Source organism: Leguminivora glycinivorella, chromosome 13 (genome assembly GCF_023078275.1).
Source record: "Leguminivora glycinivorella isolate SPB_JAAS2020 chromosome 13, LegGlyc_1.1, whole genome shotgun sequence".
Lineage (NCBI taxonomy): Eukaryota > Metazoa > Arthropoda > Insecta > Lepidoptera > Tortricidae > Leguminivora > Leguminivora glycinivorella.
Genome location: NC_062983.1, coordinates 5,922,628 through 5,939,067, shown reverse-complemented (window position 1 = coordinate 5,939,067; position 16,440 = coordinate 5,922,628). Strand labels below are relative to the sequence as shown.

General features: G+C 34.9%; 1 long non-coding RNA gene across 1 annotated transcript; it reads left to right on the top strand.

Annotated features, from left to right (window-relative positions):
* Window positions 1-858: 858 nt before the first annotated feature.
* On the top strand, window positions 859-4,453 carry LOC125232497. Its single transcript, XR_007177750.1, has 2 exons — window positions 859-3,640; window positions 3,721-4,453. It is a non-coding gene; the product is annotated as an uncharacterized LOC125232497 (long non-coding RNA).
* The last annotated feature ends 11,987 nt before the right edge of the window (window positions 4,454-16,440 follow it).

Here is a 16,440-nt window from a genome sequence, read left to right as displayed (position 1 = left end):
CATCCTCGTATGCCATTGGTGCCGTCTTAACTCAACGGTATGACAACCTAGATCATCCAATTGCTTACTCCAGCCGTACTCTTAATAAACCAGAGACTAATTATTCGGCAACTGAACGCGAGTTGTTGGCCGTAATTTATGGTTTAGAGCAGTACCGAGCCTATGTAGAAGGTCGGAAATGTTATATCGTGACGGATCACGCTTCGTTGAAATGGTTTCATAATTTAAAAAATCCCTCTGGTCGTTTAAATAGATGGGCCTGTCGCTTAAGTCAGTTTAATTTCGAGATCATACACAGGAAAGGTAAAGAACATGTAATTCCGGACTGCCTTTCACGCATTCATGTGGATGCCATAGACGCATCTTCTATTCAGGACCCGTGGTACTTAGATTTATACAAAAAGGTCTCTGAAAAGCCTTCTTTATTTCCAAATTTTAAAATTGAAAATGACAAACTGTTTCGATACTCTAAAAATAAATATCGCCTTACCGCTCAATTCGAATGGAAGTTGGTATTACCCTACGAGCTGAGAAACGAAATATTAATCAAGTACCATGATGATCCTACGGCCGGTCATTTTGGAGTGGCTAAAACTCACTCTAGGATCGCCGAGCTATACTATTGGCCTACTCTATTTCAAGATGTTAAAGAATACGTCAGTACCTGTGAAATATGCAGGACTTATAAACCTATAAACTTAGCTCGTCCTGGTTTGATGGGTAACCCACGTCGGGTATCTGTTCCGGGCGAGGCCATTTCCTGCGATATATTAGGACCTTTTCCGCCTTCTTATTCGCGGAACCAATATCTATTTGTATGTACGGACTATTTTAGTAAATATGTTACGTTGTTTCCTTTACGCACTATCACTGCGAAAGCAATAGTGAAGTGTTTAGAAAAAGGTATTTTCCTTGTACACGGGATTCCAAAGATTTTATTCTGTGACAATGGTGCTCAATTTACATCCAAGGATTTCAGAGATCTCATGACTAAATATGGGGTTCCCCATATTTTCTATAACCCTAGATACCATCCTCAGACGAACCAAACGGAGCGCGTAAACCGTGAGTTAGTCAGAACCATTGCCTCCTATGTGCGTTCTGATCACCGTAATTGGGATAAGAACGTCTCGGAGATTCAGTGCGCCCTTAATACTGCCAAGCACGAAGTTACGAGACACTCCCCGTATTTCCTCATGCATGGTCGTCAAATGATATTAGATGGTTCTATTTATAATCATGAGACCCCTATAGATCCTGATTCTGTAGAGATAGATACCAGCAGTATTTTTTCAGATAAGTTGAAAGAGCTCCAGTCTGTATTTAATAAGGTGCGTCATTTGCAAACTGCTTCCCATGAACGTAATGCTCGATATTACAATATGAGGAAGCGACATGTAGTATTAGAAGAAGGTCAAATAGTATATAAAAAGTGTTTTCCTTTATCGAACGCATCTAAAAATTTTTCTGCTAAATTGGCACCTCGTTACGAAAAATGTGTTATACACAAAAAATTAAGTCCCTTAGTCTTTACTTTAAAATCCCTAGGAGGTAAACTTTTAGGTAACTTCCACATAAAGGATATTGTCCGTCCGGGTGAAGCAGAGCCTTCCCCTAGATAGCTAACATTTGTGATTTGGGCCAAACTCCGTACATACGTATAATCTGTTTGTTAGGAATCTGTGGATCTCCTACTTTCTCTTGCAAACTAGGAATCTCTATCTCTCCTGTTGGTATAGGCTTGGTTGCGCGCGAACCAACCTACCTCTCTAATAATTATGTCCTTATAAAGACGTAAATACTTAAAGAATATATACACATAAATATGAGTCTCACTCGTTAATATTTCTAAAAAGGTGAACTTTGCGAAGTCCACACTTCTAATAGAATATTTTACATAGAACCGTTACTTGGTAAGTCTAAGAGTTCTATCTCTTAGCCTGGTAGTATTCGAGATAGCTTGTTGTTAGGATAGTTCAGATCGAAAAGAATCGTCCAGCACAACCTAATCTTACCTTTTTAGGCATTCTGTAATAAAGGACATGAAATGTGCCTCCCTCTTTAATTTAAGAACCGTGGATCCACAATTATTTTACACGTAGGTTACATTAGTTAGTTCCATATTTAACGTAGTATCTCTCTCATAAGATATGATAGTTTCTTGCATGATAGAAGTAAATCCATTCCAGTAGTTATAGTTAATTTCCAAATCCCGTGGATTAGAAAGTCGTTCTTAAGGTAATAAAAAAATAAATAGTTTGTAGTTCCGTACATGCCTGATCAGCCTCTGTACCAAACATATTTTGAATTAAGTTAAGTTTATTTAGTTTCTGTTGCTTCTTTAGACAGAATTTACGTTTATTTCATGTTCCTACTCATCCTACAAGTTCATTTTAGTTATCTTTAAATAAAATTAAGAGAACAAATCCCACTAATAGTATAACATAAAATTCTGTTTGAGTATCTATATCCTTACTAACCGCTAACACTCTCCAAATTTCTGCTTATTAACCGCTTTCAAATGCAATCAACTAATTCTCTTCGCTTATGCTCCTGCACCGTCATTCTATATTCAAATCCCTAATAACCGTTAACTCCTTTGATGCTACTTACTAATGCTTATATCGCCATTAATACTTCCGCTTTTGCTAAATAGTTCCCTGTTCTATCCCAGATACATAATTAAATTCATTCACCTACCAATTTAAAAAAAAAAAAAATTTTTTTAGTTCAAAAATTTTTTTTTTAACCCAACCAAAGATGAACTGTAACACTTCAGAGGTTACGCATCTCCATAGTTTCTAACGTATTAAGCTGCAAGTAGATGGATGGATAAATGGAAAACGTAATGCAGTATAAATTCACAACACTGAGCCCTAGAATGGAGTTTAAAGTATAAAAACATACCGGTAAAATTCTGATGCCGGAACTGATGCACTAGTTTGCTATTTTACACATATTTCGTAGCCATATGGCCCTGCAACTTTAAGATATACTTCACTTGTAATCCACCACACAGCTTTAACCTCATTTTGTTTAATATTCACTCACTTTTCGTAATAAATTCACTTTGTTTTGAGACCCTGCGTGGGTTAGATGTGTTCTGTCACTTCTGACAGTTTGACGTTTATAAACTGGTTGGGGAAGATTTGAGTCACATAAATACCCGTTCAATGAAAAGTTTTTTTTTCTTGTCGGAGAAAATCTGATTTCATTTTCATTAAGATAAATTAACATTATAACATGTAAAGTAATTCTAGGATATTGGTTTGCAATAAAATTTAGCTAATAGTTTGGTTTTGTTTTTCTTCTGCGGCGTTAGTCGTGTTCTCATTTGTCTATGATATGGTCATTAGCAAAGGTGACTATTTGCATTACGGGGTTGAAGATTCGTTTAATGTAAGTTAATTTCTTCTTTCCATACAAAAATACTTAGAATTTTAAAATGAGGGGTATGTTGTTATTTGTCTTAATTTTTGGTGAAAGTTTTCACAATCTAATATTTCCTTTTCTTTGGTTGGATACGTGGCTAAGGTCTCGGGCCACCATTGAAATATTGTGATTGCCTGAAGTGAATCGTAGCTGACAGCATGTGAAATTATGAGATAGTTAATATCCCAGGCAATCTATTCATTCCGGGGTATGTTTTAGTGTTCAAAGAGTGCTTTGTTTTCTTTATTGTGTGGTCTTCACGTATTAATTAATATTTTGTTCTTTTAGCCGAGCCCGTTAAACTCGATTAACCTAAAAATGTAAGCCGCCCTTACAAAGAAAAGTAAACAGCCAGTTTATTTCGGTGAGTTTTGGTAATAAAACAAGTGTTGCTCGGAGGTTATTCCTTCATGTTCTTTGTCCAGAACACCGTTTCTTATTATTTTGTATTACCTTTCCAGCCTTCAATCTTCCCATCGCTGCCACGTGAGAACGTGACGGTGACATCCAGAGGAAAATAAGGAAAACACCCAGCCTTTCTGGTAAGTGGTTTTATCTCTGTTACACCAAAAACCCCTAAAAGCAACCCCGCGATTAAAAATATAGAATTAATTAAAACAACAAGTTACCGATTTCCAAAATTATCTCACCTGGTTATTTTGTTTGTCCACCAGGGTGTTTTTATCCGGGTATATGTTCCCCATACTATCCTGCTACTATCCTGGTATTATGTCCTGAACTGGAGTTAGCAGTTTGCTGCCAAAACTACTCGTGAGAGAAACCGCCCAAGTTTGTGAAACGGATTAATACCTAGGATATTTTACATTTATAACATAGCATTTTTAATTAAGGATATCCATCCAGGAATAAGACCAATATAATTTTGTGGAGCGATATAAATATATATATTTCCTGTAATAAAACTTAAATTAAATACTTCCACCTCCGTTAGACTGTACGATGGTGATAGAAAATAAGAACTTAGTGAAGGTTGTTCTTACAATAAATTAATTAAATTAGTTATAGTTGTTTCTTTCAATTGCGATCATTCGTTAGCTAAAAGAGTGAGGAAAGGGGCGCTCTAAAAACTTAAATTTGTTCTTTAGTACTTTCGTCAACAAGTTTCAATATAAATACCTACCTCATTCTTTGCTCCCAGGCGAACGATATCCCATGACCCTGCTCGAGTTCTTTAAATTAGCTGAGGCATAAATAAAACGGGTGTCCGAACTTAGCCACATAGAAATAAAGTTATTATCCGAACTTACCCCAACCTATGTGCATAGGTGAAAGACACTGTTACATGTTTCTAGGGACCCCTCTGTGGTGCCGAACATTATAACTTAACACTATGAAAATTCATACCTTTCCCTGTAACAGACATACTAGTACTGCTGATGCTGATATATCCTCTAACTGTAACTGTGGTGTCTTATCTACACGGAGAAAAAAGTCTCGTCCATGATACCTGAATAGTGTAATCTGAACGAGAAAATCTAGTAAATTCTGGGACAATTGTTCACATAGTATAAATAACTAAACTAGTCTGTTTAAATGCGTTGAGCTTAGTGAACTAGTTATCTTGTAATTGCTACACATTAAAATAGCGTGTATTACTAGAATATTTAGTAATCATAACACGTGGACCGTACAAATAAATAATATTTTCTTGCAGAGCTTAATAAATGAAATGTGACCTTGACAATATATTCTTGTAAAGGTAATATATACATTACGTATCATAAAATAAAAATATTGTAAGGGTCACACAGTCAAATTGTGTGTATTACTAGATTATTCAGTATTTATAACAAATGGAGTGTCTAAATAAACAAAATAATGTAAACTCCACAAGAAATTCTTGTAAAGGTTATAAAACTTTAGTTAGGCCAATAATAGGTATCGTTAAGAATACAAGTCATCTGATATATATTACATTCTCTTCATTTATGTAAACTTCATTAAATGGTTGATAGAACAAGAAAGTTAGTTACAGCAACTGCATTTATGGTACTCTCTAATAAATATACAATGGCGTTAACGTGTTATATTTTTATCGGTACCTATGAATTTGTCTGTGCACTGTATAGACAACTAACATTTCTTGTAAATGTAAAAAAAGGTTTGTTGTCTATACAAGGTGGTTCAGTAGGATTAAAGGCCGAGCCACGCCAGATACGTGTACGTAGACGTGTGTGTGGCGTGCGCGCTGTAAAGTACGAATCTTCAAAAGAGATGATACACCGTTAGACACACACGGGAAACACGTCACACAAGCGGTGTAATCTCTAATGAGGATTCGTCATTTACACCGCGTACGCTACGCGCACGTCTACGTACACGTATCTGGCGTGGCTCAGCCTTTAATCCTACTGTACCACCTTGTATAGACAACAAACCTTTTCTTACATTTACAAGAAATGTTAGTTGTCTATACAGTGCACAGACAAATTCATAGGTACCTACCGATAAAAATGCAGGTTGCTAGGACCAGTTCCAAGAGACAGAAGCCTAGAGTTGAAACTGGGATCCGGAAACCTGGGTCACCCAGCATATGGAATGGATGCTATGAGCGGTGAAAATTGGTGAATCTGAAAGTAAATAAAATAATTATATAATTTGTTAAAAAATATATTTCAACGATCCTTAGTGCAAGACTTTGTTCATATATTCGTCAGTGTTAATAGAACCGTCCTTCATTTCGTCCAAAATTTATATTTTGCAGAATTTTTCCACTTTTGTTCCACAGTATGGCATGGGTCACAGGAAACTTGCAACCATTGTAAATCATCTGAAAAAGACATTAAAATTTCTATGAATAAATTTTACATTAAGTAATATTCTACGTCCACTTCAGATATATATAAAGACTGTCCACGATAAAAAGTGGTCATATATAACATGGTAAATCTTGAGAATAATGAGAATTTATAAGCAGCATGTTTGTCAAATAATTTGTAGATATTAAACTACATTATAAAAATACAAACAAATTATAAACTTTAGGTGGCCTATGAATTTTAGCAGTATGTATCTCATGATAACAATATTTTTTTGTACAGTGTCTTCTTGCAGTCTTTAAGTACAACAGTTTTAATGACAAAAATATTTTTTTAATGTTTAATTATAATAGCCAAAATATACCCTATTACATACTGATTTTACGATAGTAATAATTTTTCTGATTGTAATCAGATTAAGAAAGTACTGAGATTTTCTAACTTTGCTGAATTCGAATTTTTGACACTTTTTGGCTCTCCATACAAAAACAACTGTCAGTGCTTGGAGTAGAAAGTCTTCCTGACTACCAAAAGTCGAAATGAGTTTCAAAAAGTATTTTTTTGTCTGCTAAGATGTCATTCTAATGTGTGTAAAACAGCTTATAAAAATATAAGTATTTATAAAATTGTGCCAGGAAGCGTGTGAAGTTTGTTAAAAAACACTGTACAAGAAATGAAATGCTTGATGGTATACATTCGGCGAAACCTCAGACACACTAAAGCATTATAAGGAATAGCTTTAATTATTATATAGTTTTATGTATACAGATTTATCAAAATATAATATTGCTTCAAAATGTGCATTCAGGAAGAAAGATTTATCATGTTATGTATGACCACTTTTTATCGTGGACAGTCCTTATTAGTTCAGTATTAAGATTTTGCCCACGTAATGTCGTATGAATTTGTATGCAATGTAAAATGAATACAACATTAAATGCCTTTTTACTCAACATTCTAATTATCTACTAAGTTCTACATGATGTACGGTATGTGACTCACCTGCTTTTGCCAACTCTGCCATCTCCCATCCTTGCAAGAGTTTTTGCACCTCTTCATCCATTTCCTAAAATGGAAACTACCAAACGAATGCATAATACGTAGTGAGTACGTTTAACGATAAATAATATAACCTATTGCGATCCGCATCCACGCGTGATCTCTCATGACACCTAAATGGCCGCCGACCACGCCGCAAAACATTGCGTTTCGTTACACAAGCAAAACATTTATTTATGCGGACAATTTTTTTGTTATAACAATTATTTTTCGGTGTATATTACGAGAATATCATTGTTATTTTTTACAAGAGGCGCAAAGTAAAATCAACTATACTGCTATAGCATTCACTAAGATATACAATGGTACTTAAACATGGCGTTTCGTTACAAAAACGAAACACATATTTATACTAACTAAATACTTTTTCAACAGAACTATTTGTTCACCAGTATACATTACGAGAATATTATTGTCATTATTTACAAGAGCTGCAAAGTAATACCAACTTATAAAACAGTCATATCAACTATACTGCGATGGCATTCGCTACGATACAAATAATAGAGTTGACAGCGATGCGTACATATTTATACAAACTTAATATTTTTAAATATAACTCTTCGTTGAGTTTACATTACAAGAATATTCTTTTTATTTCTTTACGAGAACTACAAAGTAATGGCAACGTATAAAAAAGTTACAGGAAGTATACTGTGATAGTAACCGCTAAGATTAAGATTGTAAAGATAATTTTTATTTTTTTGGCATTACAAGAAGCTTCTTGTTAATAGAATTATCGTAACCTTTATTCTATTAGTTGTAAATAAAACTAGAGTTCTCGTATATGTGATTCAAACAGAACTGTTTAGTGCATATTAATGTTTGCTTAGTTCTATTGAATTCAAAATATAGTAAACGTAACAATACAGTTGTTTTTATTACGAGATTGTAGTATCAGTTACGATAAATCTATTTTACTAAACGTTCTGGTAGTATTGTTAAAATATTTTTTTTCCGTGTAGAGTGACTAAAATTAAATATCTTGGTGTTGTCATTGACGATAAGTTGCAATGGGGTCCTCACATATCTACTACTGCCAATAGAATCCGAAAACTAATATTTATATTTAAAAACTTGCGAATGGTAGCTGACCATCATCTTTTACTACAGACATATGATGCACTATGCCAAAGTGTCCTAAGTTATTGCATATGTTCTTGGGGCGGTGCATCCAAATCACATCTGGTTGAGCTTGAACGTGCACAACGAGCAGTTTTAAAAGTCATGTTCCATCTTCCATTTAGATACCCTACTGATTTACTTTTCACCATGACAGAAGTATTAAGTGTACGCAAACTCTTTATTTATCAAATATTACGAAGATATCACCGACTTATAGCTCCTACTATAACATTAAGTAATAAAAGAATAGCTCACTATCCAGTTCCGCGCTGTAATAGTGCATGGTCTAAAAGGCATTTTTCATTTATGGCTCCATACTTGTACAATAAAGCTAACAAGACTCTTAATATTAATAACATGAGTAACTTTCAACTAAAAAACAAAATTAAAACTTGGTTAAAAACATTAAATTATAACGATACAGAATTATTACTACAAATCATTGTCTAGAAAAGTCTCAAATAACACACGCGCACGTCAACACACACAAACACACACATTTCAAAAATCACACATACACATTACTCACACACGCGCGCACACACACATCCTATTTTTCTTTCATTTATATAAAATTTAACTTTAGTTATAGGTGAGATTTAATATATAAATATATATATATATTTTTTCAAAATGTGTAAAATATTGTAACCTTACACCTGATTGTAAACGGGAAGAAACTGGCTCTTGAGACACAGGGAGACCTACTTTGAGAGCCAGGGACCAATTTTGTATATACACGTAACCTTATAGTTGCAATAAAGAATATTTTATTTTTATTTTATTTTAATTAGTTACTAACGTGACAGATCCTTCATATTTATTTATGCCCGTAAAACGACAAATACCTACTATTTATTTAGCTAATACTAATAAGTTACTACGTAAAACTCAGAAAAACGTGCCTGGTATGGTTCCTGTGGCGGAGGACAACTTTACTGTCTAACTTCAGTTTTGCATGAAGTGTCTCTCAGTAGATGCAGTAATAGGTACTATCATTTGTAGTGGCGAATCATTAAAAAGTGTTCTAAAGCATGAAGAATAAGACACCAAGAACGCCCTCTAATACCGCCCAAAGATGCTAGCTGTCACGCATTGCAAGCAAATTTAAAACAACAGGCGGGTCAATGAACGAATAGTATTATTGTAAAAAGCGTCCTAAAGAGTTGACTACACTGTAGATAATTTTTAAGAAAAAAAAACCGCCGCCTTTGGGGTTCTGGTGAGAGCTACTTGCGAATATTGGATTATGTAGAAATGTGTAGGTATTTTTAAAACTGCTTTTAATGCTTTAATTATTTGATGGCAACACAAATAAATATACGCATACCGTTAAGGTTTGAGGAGTTTCCTCAATCCCTCATGAATCCGATTATAAGAAATCGAAGTTTGACAAAATTTTACTTGAAAACTCAATATTCTTAACAAACATAACTAAATAAATGTCACTGTTCTGAACTTAAATGCATGCTATTCTTATAAAAATACCAAAGTCACTATAAGTGTGCCGTTCAGATTAAATTTAAGGAGTTCCGTTCTGATCTACATCAGCAGATCCACTGCACCAAATGTCACTATTCTGGACGTAAGTGCATAATGTTCTTATAAAAATACCATAGTCACATATAAGTGTGCCGTTCAGATTTGAGGAGTTCGGTTCTGACCATCATCAGCAGTTCCACTGCACCAAATGTCACTGTTCTGGACGTAAGTGCATGCTGTTCTTATAAAAATACCATAGTCACTATAAGTGTGCCGTTCATCAGATTTGAGGAGTTCGGCTCTGACCATCATCAGCAGTTCCACTGCACCAAATGTCACTGTTCTGGACGTAAGTGCATGCTGTTCTTATAAAAATACCAAAGTCAATATATGCGTGCCGTTCAGATTTGAGGAGTTCGGTTCTGACCATCATCAGCAGTTCCACTGCACCAAATGTCACTGTTCTGGACGTAAGTGCATGCTGTTCTTATAAAAATACCAAAGTCACTATAAGCGTGCCGTTCAGATTTGAGGAGTTCTACGAATACTATTAAAAATGAGGTTCCGCTCTCGACTGTTTCCTCCTTCAAAACTTAATCAATCGTGACGAAATTTGACAATCCGAATAACAATGAAATAATCTGTGTCGGACCGTTTAGTTGTTTTGGCTAATTGTTACCAATTTTGAATACCACACCTTTTTTTGCGCCATTGGCCATAATCAATAAGGCCGTCTTTGGAAATTTTTGATGGGCTCTAGCGTCTTTAAAAATAAGAATATTAAAAAAATCAAAACGGTTCGACGTAGATAAAAATAATAATAACATGTGTTAAGTTCTAAAGTATTATGGCTCATCGATGATACTGCCAATGTCGAGGTTTAGGCTAACAATTTAGTTATGTTAACAAGACAATTACCCTACATTTTTCAAATTTTCCGCCTTTTTTAGTGCCAAGATTTGGTTGACCGTCTATAGTTCTGTGTTCCGTTCAGAAGACATCTTCAAAATACGAATTTATCCCCGTCGCCCAATATAATTGTTGTCCATATCCATACAGTTTCCATAACTTATCTATTGATATTTAAATATTTTAGTTTTGCCACTTGCACCAACGAAAATGGAGGGTTAACCCACCATTTTGTATGGAATTTGACAGATGACAGCCCACTAACCCTGAGTTAAGTGGTTGGTGCAAGTGGGCCTAAGGGATACAACTATGCAAAGACATATAGACAGATAAAGTCTAAGAAAAAAAAAAGTACCTCAGTACCATACAGAAAAAGGTTCGGTGGCCTAGATGGCGTTACACCTTTGGGGAACGCTCAGCTAGATGGCGCTAATATTAATATTTGACATTTTAACACATATCGAGCTAATAATATGGACCAAATTGTCAAAACTGATGTTCAAAAGTTTTAGCCTGTGTCAAGACAAGAGATGGCAGTCTATGCACTGTGATTACACATTTTACTTTGACAGTAACTCTCTATAATACTCGATCCTCTTTGCAACTATGTGATAAAGACCTAGACTTAAGAATTAGTAGGACAACAGTTGTTGATTTATACAGAAATAAATTGGTTTATAGAAAATACGATTCCCAATGAGGACACCATGTTTTATACGTACTTAGCGAAAATTATTAACACGATCAATTTTAATAATAAACTTGTGTACATGGCGATTTTCTGCACTGCTTACTGTTTCGACAAGTATTTCGATAAGTGTTGATATCAATAATAAAAATTATTACAAAACAAAGTCATAAAATTGTAATAGAATAATATTCTACTTTTGCTATTTCCTCCTGTGGCACACAGTATGCTAAAAACTCTTTCTTTAGGCGCACTTGTAACTTTTATAACAATTCGATTAATAATATTGATATTTTTGCTCATAATTTGTCCAGTTTCAAGAATAAGGTTCGGCAATTACTATTCTCTTGTTGACTGTATTATTTTTTCATTAAGTAGATAAGATGCATCCTTGCGTGTGTACTCAACTACTGCGTGTGATTTTTTTTTTTTTTACTTTAAATTTAATTATCCAGTTATGTAGGAAACTCTAAGCCTAGATTTATATATCTTTTTGTAAACCGTATTTATAAATGGCTGTTTGTTTTATAAACTAAAAAAACATGTCTGTCCGTAGTGTCTGTAACATTTCCTCGGTAAGCTCAAGAAGGCTTGTGTTGTGGGTACGTAGGCAACATAACTGGAACGAATGTCTGTGCTCATGACACAAATAATTGGACCGGGATTCGAACCCAGGACCACCGGCTGCTTAGGCACTGGTCCCACCATAGCGAGTAAGCTATCGGCAGTAGTATATTAAAAAAAACCGGTCAAGTGCGAGTCGAACTCGCTCACCACTACAAACTTTCAATAGTTGAATCATCAAAACAAGTAATATTTTAATATACAATTTTATTGTCAGACAACGTCCAAATAAAATCAAGACTATTCGACTTCAATATAGTTTACGACTTACGACATGTCGCAAGGACGCTCCTGAACCGACCTCATTATATCAGGAAAAACGCGATGTAGGAAATGAGCGTTCAACGTACAGCGACATCTATCGGCAAATTGAGTAAACTAATGCGCGCGAGCTAGTATGGAAGATAATTTTTATGGAATAATTGTTTATTACGTGAACCGATTTTAACCATTTTGCCTCTATTTGAAAGCAGGTAATTTCATTGTTATTTTGTTAAAAAATACAGGTAGGTACAATAAACACACGCAAGGGTGTTGAAATTGAAAATGTAAATCTGAAAAGTTTTTTATAAATATGTAAATATTTTTTAAGAAAAAAAAACCGCCACCTTTGGGGTTCTGGTGAAATCTACTTGCGAATGTTGGATTATGTAGAAATGTGTAGGTATTTTTTAAAACGGCTTTTAATACTTTAATTATTTGATGGCAACACAAATGAATATACGTATACCGTTAAGGTTTGAGGAGTTTCCTCAATCCCTCATTAATCCGATTATAAGAAATGGAAGCTTGACAGAATTTGACTTGAAAACTCAATATTCTTAACAAACATAACTAAATAAATGTCACTGTTCTGAACTTAAATGCATGTTATTCTTATAAAAATACCAAAGTTACTATAAGTGTGCCATTTAGATTTAAGGAGTTCCGTTCTGATCTTCATCAGCAGTTCCACTGCACCAAATGTCACTGTTCTAGACGTAAGTGCATGCTGTTCTTATAAAAATACCAAAGTCACTATAAGTGTGCCGTTCAGATTTGAGGAATTCGGTTCTGACCATCATCAGCAGTTCCACTGCACCAAATGTCACTGTTCTGGACGTAAGTGCATGTCGTAAGTGCATAAGGAAAGGCATGGAAAGATTTGCGATGTCCGGCGTGGCTTCCGTAGCTCAATTGGTTAAGAGCCTTGCACGGATTGCAAATGATGCGGGTTCAAGTCCCGCCGGAAGCGTAAATTTTTCCATTTTTTCCTTTAATATAAAAATGTTAAGTGCATGTCGTTCTTATTAAAAAATACCAAAGTCACTATAAGCGTGCCGTTCAGATTTGAGGAGTTCCGTTCTGACCATCATCAGCAGTTCCACTGCACCAAATGTCACTGTTCTGGACGTAAGTGCATGTCGTTCTTATAAAAATACCAAAGTCACTATAAGCGTGCCGTTCAGATTTGAGGAGTTCCGTTCTGACCATCATCAGCAGTTCCACTGCACCAAATGTCACTGTTCCGTACGTAAATGCATGCTGTTCCTTAAAAAACACAAAAATCACCATATGTGTGCCTTTCAGATTTGAGGAGTTCCCTCAATTTCTCCAGGATCCCATCACCATGCATATACATTCAATCAAAAAAAAAATTTCAAAATCGGTCCAGTAACGGAGATATCGAGGAACAAACATTTAAAAAAATAAAAAATACAGACGAATTGAGAACCACCTTCCTTTGAGATATTTGAGGCGGCGGTTAAAAAACAAAGATCGACCTTCTTTTGTCATGTTGAATGTGATTCACTTTTTATGAAAATTCAAATTAAACATGCGATATCGCATCACCAAGAACGATTTAATACTCTGTACTAACAAAGCCCATACAAAAAAGCGTACCCCTGAAATGTATGGGCTTTTAGGCCATCGATCTAAACTACCAAGATACACTATCACCTACAAATTCGACACTCAAAAGTGTCCGATCGCCAAGTTGCAAATGTGTGCGTCTAGTTGACAAACGAAAACTTCGCAATGTAGTAAAAACTACTTTAATTTTTTACAAAAACAACGTTATTTCTTAGTACTTAAAGTTCAATTTCAAATGCAAGCAATTGGCGGTTATGACATTAATGAATGTGATCATCGCGAAAGCCATAAAATTTTATTACCGCAGATCGCAGGTGTGCATATTTTTAAACAAATCTACGTCTTATTGCAACCAACATAAGTTTAATTTCGTTCGCGCTGCAACAATCTAAACGCCATTTTTACATTGGGAACGAGGATGGACAGAGGCATCATGGGAGTCGCGCTATGAGATGAAAGGCGAGAATGAGGAAATTTGCGGTATTTTTGCGAAAAACTGTTTTAAAAAATCCTATTAGATAGAAAATTTCTTAAGGAACAAAACGTTTGGTATAACATTTTTCGAGATTTTGCGTATTTTAAGCGAAAAAAAATGAGTTTTTACTGTATGATATTTTTATTGATATTATCTCAAACAAAAAAATATATAAGGTACGGCGGGACAATTTGGACTGGGGGAAAATTGCAACTGATCAATATCTCCACGTTTTGCAATGTTTGCATTATTAAATAGAGTCAACTGAGGTATATACAGGGTGTCCCACGGCGATGCCACATGGAGGGAAAGTACCTTAAATATCGTAGATAGCATATTTTGCTGAAAGAAGACTTCATTTTATTTTCAAAACTTAGTAAAAGTGCATTTAATTTTTTTTAATTTTTACTATGAGGACTTATACAGGGTGTATTTTGATAGCGGGTCAGTAAGGCCGGTATGAGATCCCGTAGTCCTACATGAAAATAGTCTAAGGGGACCATCCATCAATTTCAAAATGAAAAATGGCATTTACAGATTTTGGAAAAAACATACAGGGTGCTAGAAAAAGGGCATTTTTGACAAACGTATGTATGTATATATATATATAACATACGTGTGTGTGTGTGTGTGTGTGCGTGTAGTGAGTGTATGTGTAGCGATTATGTGAAGGTAAACAGTTGAGGGATTGTATGTGGTGCCGTGTGTGTGAGGGATGGTGCACTTGGAGAATATGAATTAAGTAGCTATTAAAACAAAGAAGAATTGAATGATGACATTAATTTATTATTCTACGTAATTTCTTTCAAAGATTTGTGTGGGTAAATCTTCTCTCCGCTCCTCAGCTATAATCTTACGCCATTTTTCCCTTTCAACGTCTTGTTTTGGGAATCTGGAATAAAAACCTTTTTTATTACTTAAAAACGAATTTGCTATTCCCGGGTTGTTTCTTTTTATAATTAAAGTAATTTATAAGATATGTATTAATGTTATTGAATTGAAATCATTTATTTCTGACTTATTGGTCCATAATAATAAATAAATACATACATTATTAATATGAAATAGGCTTCTTTTACAAAAAATATAAATTAGCGACTCCATCATTCCATTTTTAACTATGTTCCACTTCAACCATCTTTTGTCGCCGTCCGCTCATTACTAGTATAGCGCGAGAGAAAGAGACAAACTGCGTGAGACCAAATCAAGGAATTTACTTCAATTATTCTAGAAAATAAATGTTTTTAGTAAGTTAGGAAGCCATTTTGGCCACAAATGCATAACATTATAAAATTATTAACAATTACTTACCTGAAATACGATACGTCATCCTTTTTTAACGTATATAAGGTGTTATTTTTGCACTTTTTTACGGAGCACTTAGGCATGTTGCCGACACGGCGGATGAAGCGCTACTGACCGCCCAATTGTGCTTAGAACATTTTCAAGCACAATTTGCTGCGGACACATTCTAAGCCGTGATGGTGCATCTAGGTAGTTTAGATCGATGTTTTAGGCTTAAAATTAGATGGCGCTGTTCGCAGCCTGGAACTGGCCAAAATCATTTCCCCAAATACTTTTGCGTGTTTTATGTTTTATAAGAACAAATGACATATTTATTTATTTTAAAATCATTGATATCACGTCAATACACATTTTGAAGATAAATAAATTTGTAGGCATCATCAGTGTAGTTATGACAGTATTTAATAGGTGGCGCTAAAAAATCAAGGTACGATTCTTAGTATGAAATATGTAAATTCTATATTTTAAATAATCCTTGCGCATCACCGAAGTAGGTACACAAACATAAACTCGTAGCTGTATTCCCAAAAGGGGTAGGCAAAACACATGACTTCACAAGTTTCAGCGTCACTCTTAGCAATTACCGGGTTATAATTATAAGAAAATGCAGTCAAAAAAGAAGTGTACCTACAAGTTTCTAATGGGTCGGCAACGCGCTTGAGTTGCAGGCGTCCATAGGTTACGGTGACCGCTTTCCATCAGGCGGA